Here is a 12,511-nt window from a genome sequence, read left to right on the forward strand (position 1 = left end):
ACTGCTTGCAGTGAAGATTTGGATTTCTTGCAAGCGTTCTGGGACACTGTGGTGCCAACTGTATATGAAACCGATTGCAAGATGCCACGCCTGTCAAGGTCGCGCCCTACAGAAGATACGGGACACGGCCAAGAGGGGAGAATGGCGTGCTGCCTATCACTCAGGCGCAACGCTGTTGGATTAGACGGCACACTGGGAATACGTATCAAGGACTTCTGTTACGCATCCGTCTTGCGTCACACAAATAGTTCTCAAGTGGACAGACATCCGCTAAATGTGATTACCAGTAGGCGCACGGATCCATTCGGCAGAAGCATCTCAAGACAGTACCAGGACCATGTCACAGAGAATGTCTCCGCACTAACGCACACCGGACATCACACAAGTGACGTCAGTCACTCGTCCTTCACTGGATTCAGGACCGTACCAGTGTCTGAAGACAGATCGCTGCACGTGAAGACTGAACTACTCGTATATTGCCGAGAGCTATCCCCATATCGCAGTTAAGTATCGAAAAACTTCAGTCAATAAACCATTGTAAATTGTTGATAATCTGTGTTGACATCTATTTTTGCTGTAGCTGTTGCTTATCCCTAGTCGGCCCTGTGAAGAATCTGTGTAGTTGCTGCTTGCAAGCAAGCCACTCCATAATAGTACCTCCTCTTGTGGTAAGGGGTTCTCCTCCGTCCGCATTTATATGCTAGACGCAAAGTGCATTTGGTGACTAGAGCACTAGAGTACTGCTCCAGCGTTTGGAGTCTTTATGAAGTAGCCATGACAACAGACATACAACGAATTAAGAGATGCGCTGCTAGTATCGTAAAAGGGTCGGTATAACCCACACCAAAGTCTAACAGGGATATTCTCGGAGGACGTATATTGGAATTTCTGGGGAAAGGGTTCTCGTCAAACACTGTCGGGTAAATTTAGAGAACATGCATTCGTAGAATGCCTGTGCGATAATTCTGCTGTCAGACAGTTCACCACGTATCTGGTGTAGGGACCAAGAGAACGGGATAGAGAGAGATCACAATGATATTCTTCCTTCTTTCAGTACGCAGATGGACTGGTGAGAAATACTCTCCACCACGCACTGTACAGTTACAGTAGCTTCCGAACTGCGTACGTAGACTACATTCAAATGTAGAGCTTGTTTCATGTGGCTCAGTATAAGAAAGTGTTTACAATTACATCCTCTTTCGTGTGATTGATATGGCTATGAAAACTGAAACAGCTGTTTATTCCAAATACCAGCAGAATCCTCGCATTATACGAGGGTTGGAACTTTAATAGTGGCAACTATTTATTTACAGCTCGTACAAAATAGATAGGTGTTTCAAAGTTTTACTGACCTTCACAATGGTCACCAGCATTGTGTATAACCCGTTGGCAGCGATGTGGAAATACTCTTAGTAGTGCCAGTTGTGTTGGCAGTTCGAGCACTGCGGTCTATTGCTCGACGAATTTGTAGCAGTTCTGAAGCGAATGCCGTGAAGTGTTTCCTTCAGTTTAGAAATCGAGTTGAACTCAGGAGGGCTTAAGTCAGGGGAGTGCAGTAGGTGGTATACCACATAGCTGCCCCATCAGTCAAACAGATCAGTAACAGCTTGCACTGTACGTGCTCGAGCATTGTCCTCCAAAATGATGGTCAGGTCCTGCAGAAAGTGTCGTCACTTCTGTCTCTAAGCTGGTCGTAGGTTGTGTTCCAAAAATGAACAGCATAGATAGAGAAGTGATGACACTTTCTGCAGGACCTGACCATCATTTTGCAGGACAATGCTCGAGCACGTACAGTGCAAGTTGTTACTGATTTATTTGACTGATGTGGCTGCTATGTGGTATACCACCTACTGCACTCCCCTGACTTAAGCCCCCGTAAGTCCAACTCGATTTCTAAACTGAAGGAAACAATTCACGGCATTCGCTTCAGAACTGTTACAAATTCGTCGGGCAATAGACCGCGGCGCTCGAACTGTCAACACAACTGGCACTGCTAAGAGTATTCCCACATCGCTGGCAACGCGTTATACACACTGCTGGTGACTACTTTGAAGGTTAGTAAAACTTTGAAACACGTATCTATTTTGTACGAGCTGTAAATAAATAGTTGCCATTGTTAAAGTTCCAACCCTCGTAGTATGCAAAAATTCGCAAATTATTTATTCATTTGATTTTAGCCTACACATGAAATTATCAAGTACTATTTCGTTTCTATGCACTACTTTAAGTATTTTTATAAATATGAGATGTGAAATATGGCACAGGTTGCATAGTATGTGCACTAAATGCCAAAAAAATGAATACCAAATGTAACCGCGGTCTACAGTGCTGGCACTCTCTGCTAGTTGCAGACGGCGGCGAAATGTGTGCGCAGACAGGTGCACACCACTGGTCCCGAATCGCAGCATTCCCAGGTACGACAGTTAGACAGACCCGCCCTCCTGTTTCCATTTTCTCCCGTGTGATCTTCGTGTGCCGATACTTCCCGCTCCAAGGGAGGTGGTAGATAGCAAAAGCAACATCTTCAGGGGTGACTGTTAGCAGTGCGGACGCGGGGGAAAGGAATCTGCGACGGATTTATTCGATGTCGATCGAAAAGTACGTACAGTGAGAACAATGCTGTCAGATGTACTAACCAACAAGTAAGCAATCGGGGGAATACTCTTAAATTTGTTTTGTGTGTAAGCCCTACTCACTAGGAACACTGTACTTTGAGCAGTGGAGATGAGGCAAGAAGTACTGACTCTCAGGGTGCGATCGCTCCTTACGTGCGCTTGGTCAACGCTTTTACACGTGACACATGTGTGTAAACCTTATCTGTGGCCTCGGGCAAAAGGTCGCTGACAGCAGACTTTAATTTACATCGATACTTGCCGTCAAAACAGACAAGCAACTTTACCGAATTGTAGCCGTAAACTGTTTATAACCATCCAGTTTGGAGCCTTCCGCCTATTCGTATGGAATCCTTTCACTTCGACGAAACATTCCTGTACGTGGTTTCACGTTTGGACTTAATCCGATGGCTTATAACTATCTGAGCTTTGCTTAGCGCTGATTTTTCCTGTCACGCAAGTGCGTTGCTTGTGTGTAGCCCTATACCATATCTCCACAACAGTAATCACTTCATGCTTGTACATTGCTTAAAGATACGTCTACTAGGCCAGGTGTAGGGCTTCCTTGACACGTAATTACACTACTGGCCATTAAAACTGCTACACCACGAAGATGACATGCTACAGACGTGAAATTTCATCGACAGGAAGAAGATGCTGTGATATGCAAATGATTAGCTTTTCAGAGCATTCGCACAAGGTTGGCGCCGGTGGTGACACCTACAACGTGCTGACATGAGGAAAGTTTCCAACCGATTTCTCATACACAGACAGAAGTTGACCGGCGTTGCCTAGTGAAACGTTGCTGTGATGCCTCGTGTAAGGAGGAGAAATGCGTACCATCATGTTTTCGACTTTGATAAAGGTCGGATTGTAGCCTATCGCGATTGCGGTTTATCGTATCGCTACACTGCTGCTCGCGTTGGTCGAGATCCAATGACTGTTAGGAGAATATGGAATCGGTGCGTTCATGAGGGTAATACGAAACGCCGTGCTGAATCCCAACGACCTCGTATCACTAGCAGTCGAGATGACAGGCATCTTACCCGCATGGCTGTAACGGATCGTGCAGCCACGTCTCGATCCCTGAGTCAACAGATGGGAACGTTTGCAAGACAACAACCATCTGCACGAACAGTTCTACGACGTTTCCAGCAGCATGGACAATCAGTTCGGAGACCATGACTGCGGTTATCCTTGACGCTGCATCACAGACAGGAGCGACTGCGATGGTGTAATCAATGACGAACCTGAGTGCACGAATGGCAAAACGTCATTTTTTCGGATGCATCCGGGTTCTGTTTACAGCATCATGATGGTCGCCTCCGTGTTTGGCGACATCGCGGTGAACGCACACTGGAAGCGTGTATTCCTCATCGCCATACTGGCTTATCACCCGGCGTGATGGTATAGGGTGCCATTGGTTACACGTCTCGGTCACCTCTTGTTCGCATTGACGGCAGTTTGAACTGTGGACGTTGCATTTCAGATGTGTTACGACCCGTGGCTCTACCCTTTATTCGATCCCTGCGAAACCCTACATTTCAGCAGGATAATGCACGACCGCGTGTTGCAGATCCTGTACGGGCCTTTCTGGATACAGAAAATGTTCGACTGCTGCCCTGGCCAGCACATTCTCCAGATCTCTCACCAACTGAAAACGTCTGGTCAATGGCGGCCGAGCAACTGGCTCGTCACAGTACGCCAGTCACTACTCTTGATGAACTGTGGTATCGTGTTGAAGCTGTACGGGCAGCTGTACCTGTACACGTCATCCAAGCTCTGTTTGACTCAATGCCCAGGCGAATCAAGGCCGTTATTACTGCGAAAGGTGGTTGTTCTGGGTACTGATTTCTCAGGATCTATGCACCCAAATTGCGTGAAAATGTAATCACATGTCAGTTATAGTATAATATATTTGTCCAATGAATACCCGTTTATCATATGCATTTCTTCTTGGTGTATTAATTTTAATGGCCAGTAGTGTACGTGTAGTCTTGAGGGCAGTGAAGCAAATGGGACGCATTCGTTCTCAGAAATTATTCGTTTGTTCCGATTTCCTGAGTGCGTTTAAAGCTATACATATCTGTACAACGCATGTAGCCAACAGACTAAGATATATCAGAATACACAGGACTCATTGCTCCGTTTACGAGGTTGCCCAGAAATTAATTCACGGCATTTTTTTTCTCAGCCGAAAGCAATGCTACGAACGCGAAAGGTTACGTATGTACGACTCGGCAGTTGGTGCTGCTTGTGAATATTCCCCACAGTTTCTTCTGTGCAGTTTTCTCTGCAGTGAGAACTTAATGACGGCACGTTGCTAGTAACGTACATCACCTACCGACGCCATTTTGAAACTCTCCTGCCCCTACGCTGTCAATCGGAAGTGATGGAAACTTTGCGCTCTCAGTCAGGAGATTTCAAATAATGCATACGTAACGTTTCGCATTCGTAACGTTGTTTTTGGCTGAGAAAAAAAATGCGGTGCATTACTTTCTGGGCAACCATAACTCAAAGGCTAGGAGAAGTGTTTCTCTTTCTACTGGGCACTGGGCCAAAAAGAGGTTCAGGGAAATTAGTTAACAGGTGTGGCAGTCGAGTAAGCACGTACTGACTCCTGTGGGTCTATCTGCCGTCTCTGTACAAGCTATATTCGCGGTACTGCGGAAAGGGCTAATGTGTCAGCGCAAAGAAGAGTAGCGACAGCGACAGACAATAAGCGGAAAGTTTAATCAAAATTCTGCACTAGAATATGTTTACGAGCACATTTAAATCTGACGTAAGAAGCTACAAGAAAAACGTAGTAGTTTGAAAATATCGTGGTAGAGGGAACTGAGGTGATTGAAAACTAAAGTAAGAATTGTAAAAAGCATGTGGAGCTGAACCCACAAGACTTTGACATGCACTGCGCAGTAATTAACGTTCTGTTACATAGGGGATTTTATTCAACAGTGCAGAAAATAATTATTCCTCCACTCCGACCCCTCGATTAGTCTGTGACTTCTGAGAAAGAACCTGGCGAACGTTTTTAGAATTTTGTGGAGAAGATGATGTTCTTGAATGTCCATCCTCACGTGTAGTAAACCGGTGGGACTCTACTGCCCAGTACAAGACAGCTGTTCTACTATCGCCACTATTTTTGGCAGTACTGAGCGATGGCGTTGCGGAAGGTCACGGGAGCGGTTGTTCTCGGAGCAGATCAAGAATGTTGCATCACCAACTTTGATTCGACCACGAATATTGCGCACAGCGACCGTTGACTACACTACTGGCCATTAAAATTGCTACACCAAGAAGAAATGCAGATGATCAACGGGTATTCATTGGACAAATATATTATACTAGAACTGACATGTGATTACATTTTCACCCAATTTGGGTGCATAGATCATGAGAAATCAGTACCCGGAACAACCACCTCTGGCCATAATAACGACCTTGATACGCCTGGGCATTGAGTCAAACAGGGCTTGGATGGCGTGTACAGGTACAGCTGTCCATGCAGCTTTAACACGATACCGCAGTTCATCAACTGTTGTGACTGGCGTATTGTGACGAGACAGTTGCTCGCCCACCATTGACCAGACGTTTTCAGTTGGTGAGAGATCTGGAGAATGTGCTGGCCAGGGCAACAGTCGAACATTTTCTGTATCCAGAAAGGCCCGTACAGGACCTGCAACATGCGGTCGTGCATTATCCTGCTGAAATGTTGGGTTCTGCAAGGATCGAATAAAGGGTAGAACCACGGGTTGCAACACAAGCTAACAAGAGGTGACCGAGACGTGTAACCAATGGCACCCCATACCATCACGCCGGTATGGCGATGACAAATACACGCTTCCAATGTGCGTTCACCGCGATGTCGCCAAACACGGATGCGACCATCACGATGTTGTAAACAGAACCTGGATTCATCCGCGAAAATGACGTTTTGTCATTCGTGCACCCAGGTTCGTCGTTGAGTACACCATCCTAGGCGCTCCTGTCTGTGATGAAAAGTCAAGGGTAACCACAGCCATGGTCTCCGAGCTGATAGTCCATGCTGCGACAAACGCCGTCGAACTGTTCGTGCAAATGGTTGTTGTCTTGCAAACGTCCCCATCTGTTGACTCAGGGATCGAGACGTGGCTGCACGATCAGTTACAGCCATGCGGATGAGATGCCGGTCATCTCGACTGGTAGTGATACGTGGTCGTTGGTATCCAGCACGGCGTTCCATACTACCCTCCTGAACCCACCGATTCCACATTCTGCTAACACTCATTGGATCTCGACCAACGCGAGCAGCAATGTCGCGATACGATAAACCGCAGTCGCGATAGGCTACAATCCGACCTTTATCGAAGTCGGAAATTTGATGGTACCAATTTCTCCTCCTTACACGAGGCATCACGACAACGTTTCACCAGGCGACGCCGATCAACTGCTTTTTTTGTATGAGAAATCGGTTGGAAACTTTCCTCATGTGAGGACGTTGTAGGTGTCGCCACCGGTGCCAAGCTTGTGTGAATGCTCTGAAAAGCTAATCATATGCGTATCACAGCATCTTCTTCCTGTCGATTAAATTTCGCGTCTGTAGCACTTCATCTTTGTGGTGCAGGAACTTTAATGGCCAGTAGTGTATAAGGAAGGGGAGGCATTCAGCAGTCAGTCGCGCTCCCGTTAGCTTTCACTGTTCATGCAAATGTAGATTTCGGCTGTAAGTAGCCATCATCAGTGCTAAAATAGAAGGAAAACTACATAATCAATTTTAATTTACTTTACATGGAATAATAAATAAATACCATGTTATCCAATAGCAGCAGTCCACTCTGGTCAACATACGGTTTGCGTTATATTTCAACAGACTCGCGTCACTCCATGTCACCGTATGTTCTTTCATGTGGATAGGCAGGCCGCTGTTCACAGCAAGTGCAACAGCCTTAGTTTACGTCATGTTGCTCAAGGAATGCCCTTTATGTTAAGAAATAACTAATAGAGTTTTGTTTTAATACAGTACTTGTAAAAGGCTTTTTTTATATGATATCTAATATCAAAACGCATATTTGCATATCACATTGTAATACTCAAGGAATGCCAAATTACAACGCAGTTTCTCATGTCTTAGTGGTGAAGTGATGCATCAAATCCAGTGCAAAGGATCGTTAATAGGTTCACATAACTATCTTATATAAATTATTACATAACATTAGAAAAAAAAATTAACAAATCAAAAGATTTTGTTTAGGATCGTATGGCCAAAATACAGTTACATATCAAACTGGAATGCGTCGGAAGCTAAATCCTAGCCTAGTCAGTTGTATCATTGAATATGAAGAAGTAAAGACGTTATAAACAATTTTTATGAAGATCTGTTAGCATCATACTAAAATAATGAATATCAGAATGACAAACAAGTAAAGCATTATTCGGATTTAACCTGAAGGATAGGTATAATGGCAGTTTGTTTTATCGTCTTCCTCCAAACAGCGTAAAACAATTTCAGCTGCACAGTACGTGTACGTATTAAGTTCTACGTCAGTAGAGTGCGTTTGTATGTTTTATTAAATGTTCATGGTTAAATAAGCCTTGTCATTTGAATCTTCGTTACTTTACTGTCATGTTAACAGATCTTCATAAAAATTGTCTGTAAGGACTTTATTTCTTTATATTAAATATTTAGTGCATCGCGTAAGTGGTATGACGTGAGTGACCACGCTAGGTTTTAGTTTCTGACGAATTCCAGTTTCGCATGTAACAATAATTTATGAAGACGCCCTTCAACAAAATCTTTTTAATTTGTTTTTGTTTTTGTTTTTATTTCTAATGTGATATAATAATTTTGTATACGATAGTTATGTGAACCTATTACTGATCCTTTGCATAGGTTTTAATGGATAGTTTCACCACTAGGGAACGTTGTATTTTGATATTACCTGAATATTTCAAAGTGAAGTGCAAGCATACTTTTTATTTTAAATACTATATAAAAAACCCTTTTCAAGTACTGTATTTGAACAAAACTCTATTAGCTAGTTCGTAACATAGAGGGCGTTTCTTGTACTACGAGATGTAAACTAAGGCTGTTGTACTTGCTGTAAACAACCGCCTGCCTATACACCTGTAAGCACATATGGTGAAATGAACTGCCGCGAGTCTGTTGAAATATAACGAAAACTGTATGTTGACCAGAGTGGACTGCTTATTATTCCATGTGAAATAAATTAAATTTGATTCCGTTATTTTCCTTGTATTTTAGCACTGATGATGGCTATTTATAACCGAAATCTAGATTTGCAAGTCTAATGAAAGCCAATGGGACTGCGACTGACTGCTGTGTGCCTCTCCATCCTTAATGTTACATCAGATGTAGCAACGCCACAGCCCGATTTCCGCACCATGGGTCAGGCAAGGGGACCGGCACTGCAGTAAAGACGACGTAGTGGAAATGAAGCACTATTGGAGCAATGGGAGGCCACGTCGGTTACTGCACCTCCCAACCACGGCCTTGCTATGGCCTACGTGGCTGAAAGCTCTGCTTCTTGGAGCCAAGTAAGCTCCGTACCAGTAATAAACACCCGGTCTTTTTTTCGGTCAAAGACGTCGCAGTTTGGTAGCCGCCATATACGAGGTAGGTCTGCGCTGTTCACCTGGGCAACGCGTGGGCCACTTCACGGCTTACTCCAGCCGCAGCCAACAGCCTTCTGCCCTGGAGGGCAGCTGCTCGAGACCCGGGCGGTACAGCCACTCTCTCAGCTTCCCACGCCCGTCGCTGTCCGCCTCCGCCCTGTGAGAAGCACGGGGCTCTCCAGGCCTGCCTTCCGGCCCGCCCTGACCTGAGCTACACACATACAGCTCTGTCCAGACGGCGCATGTCTGCTGCCGCATGCTGCTGGGAGCTTCACACCAGCATTCTGATGGCCGCCTGCCTGCCTGCATCAGCACTTCCACACTCGCTGTCTTCAGCACACACGCCCAGGTGCTCCACTGTGTAATAAAACAAGTTATGGTGACATAAATGTACTAACCGGTCTTGGATTATATAAAATTCCTGAGTCCCAAGTTGAAGACCCAAAATCCAGAATTCCACTACCATATAGTTATACGAAAATGTATAAACGTCAACATATACACACATCAAAAAACGTTTTGCATTACCTCGGTTCCGAGAGTTCCACAACCTGTACAGAAAATTGGAATGGAGATCAACATAAACATCATTTCCGACCTTTTTATTGTCCCACGAAAACCTTCAGAGGTGGTAGTCCAGATTGCTGTACACACCAGTACCTCTAATACCCAAGCAGCACGTCCTCTTGCATTGATGTATGCCTGTATTCGTCGTGGCATACTATCCACAAGTTCGTCAAGGCACTGTTGGTCCAGATTGTCCGAGTCCACAACGACGATTCGGCGTAGATCCCTCAGAGTGGTTGGTGGGTCACGCCGTCCATAAACAGCCCTTTTCAACCTATCCCAGGCATGTTCGATACCGTTCATCTCTGGATAACATGCTGGCCACTCTAATCGGGCGATGTCGTTATCCTGAAGGAAGTCATTCACAAGATGTACACGATGGAGACGCGAACTGTCGTCCATGAAGAAGAATGCCTCGCCAATATGCTATCGATATCGTTGCCCTATCGGTCGGAGGATGGCATTCACGTATCGTTCAGCCGTTACGTTACCTTCCACGACCACCAGCTGCGTACGGTTGCTCCACATAATGCCACCCCAAAACAGCAGGGAACCTCCACCGAATGGCCTACAAACACATCTCCGACGATTGTCTGTTGAAGGCATATGCGATAGTCATCGGTGAAGAGAACGTGATGCCAATCCTGAGCGGTCAATTCGGCTGCGTGGTTTCGTGGTTGCAAAAGTGGACCTCGCCATGGACGTCGGGAGTGCAGTTGCCCATCATGCAGCCTACTGCTCATAGTTTAAGTCGTAACACGACTTGCTGTGGCTGCATTATTCGGCATGGTGACGTTGCTGTCAGGGTTCCTCCGAGCCACACTCCGTAGGTAGCTGTCATCCACTGCATTATTAGCCCTTGGGCGGCCTGAGCGAGGCATGTCATCGACAGTTCCTGTCTCTCTGTATCTCCTCAATGTCCGAACAACATCGCTTTGGTTCACTCCGAGACGCCTGGACACTTTCCTTATTGAGAGCCCTTCCTGGCCCAAAGTAACAATGCGAACGTGATCGAACCAAGGTATTGGTCGTCTAGGCATGGTTGAACTACCGACAACACGAGCCGTGTACCTCCTTCCTGATGGAATGACTAGAACTGATCGGCTGTCGGAGCCCCTTCTTCTAATAGGCGCTGCTCATGCATGGTTGTTTACATTTTTTGGCGATTTTAGTGACGTCTCTGAACAGTCAAAAGGACTGTTTCTGTGACACAGTGTCCAAAGTCGAAGCATATCTTCAGGAGTTCTGGGAACCGGGGTGATGCAAAATTTTTTTGATGTGCGTCTATAAACGCTTAATGGAATTACGATTATGGTTATGGGCTTCTTAAAAAGATAAACAGTGATAAACATTCATTTCTGCTTTATTTTTTTACCTTTTAAAATGAAGTACCACCACACTGTCAAAGATTCCATTTACAGTATATTCCCTCACACTCCTCCATTCTCCTGCAGTTATTCATTTCTGTTTATCTTATTCATATTGCTTAAGTTTCTTATACTTTCTGTAGTTACATTGATAATTCCTTTTTTGAAAATTGGTTTGTGTATCACTCTCCATGTTTTGTACCTCCTGAAGTATCCTTGTCAAATACAAATTTTACTTTATTTTATTTCATTAGTTTTGTCTATTAATCGCAACTGTTATCTAGGCATACTGTTAATATTTAATGTTAAAGTTTTTTCAAGACTACCCGTTTTTATTTTTATTTATTTACTGTTCATTTTTTTTTACTTTTTACATTGCATTACCACCACACAATCAAAGATGTTGCGTACTGTATGTTTCTGCTTCAATGTAGACATGTACTTCTCTTCCAATGTCGCTTACAAACTTTGTAACTTATTTTGTGACAATACTCACTAAGTGTCTGAAGATGGCCTTGTAAGACGAAAACCGGTTAACACAATAAAAGTAATACTGTAGAACAAAAGCAAACTAGTGCTTTTGTATTTATTATATGGTTCAAAGATGATTTTCCACAAATAGATCGCTATATGATAGTATTTTCTTTGGTACATGTTGTCAGAGGTATATCTTTGTGTTTGGGCAGTTCGTAGCACGAGTTTTAACGGCGAGGGTAGAGTACAAGTTATGTATGTTGTCACCACATGGTGGCTGATGATTTGTATTGTGAAATGGAACGACTGAGAATATATCCATTCAACAACAGGAAGTCCCCAGTGTACATATTATTATTTAAGAAAAAAATGAAGCCGTGCATCCTCTAGGCCAGTAGACAAGGTTGCATTTCAGAATGGACTTCGAGCCCAGAAGTAACAACAAAGAAGAAGAACAAAAGTGAGCATTATGAAAACTGTTTATAAAAATTCTATTGTTGCTATCTCACCTTGTAGTGTGTCACTAACTCACTGTGCCAAGTGCTGTGAGAATGTGGCGAGCAGCCCAAATTATTAGCTTACTACAAGAGTAATAAACCGACTTTGGGCTGCAAGATGGTGGTACCGGTCAGCATTGCAACCGCAGGTCGTCGCTATGATTGTTCTATACTTGGATAAAATGTACCGCTAATAAAGACGTTTCTGTGAACAATGAACTGTCGACGTCCTAACAACAACCTACTGTGCCAACTCAACCCTGACGCTGTAGAGGTCATCCACCGCGAACCTTTTTACGCTGCCTTAATATTTTGACGTCACTCCCCTTTCTAGGAAACGCGCTTCACATTTCGATAGTGTCTGAATGTTTCGGCTGAATAT

At 44.4% G+C, this 12,511-nt stretch overlaps 1 long non-coding RNA gene across 1 annotated transcript in view; it reads right to left on the reverse strand.

Annotated features, from left to right (window-relative positions):
• Positions 1-12,511, reverse strand: part of LOC126473937 (uncharacterized) — an 831,981-nt gene that overhangs the window by 716,064 nt on the left and 103,406 nt on the right. The window lies entirely within an intron of this gene.

The sequence above is a fragment of the Schistocerca serialis genome, chromosome 4 (assembly GCF_023864345.2).
Source record: "Schistocerca serialis cubense isolate TAMUIC-IGC-003099 chromosome 4, iqSchSeri2.2, whole genome shotgun sequence".
In the NCBI taxonomy this organism is placed as follows: Eukaryota; Metazoa; Arthropoda; class Insecta; order Orthoptera; family Acrididae; genus Schistocerca; species Schistocerca serialis.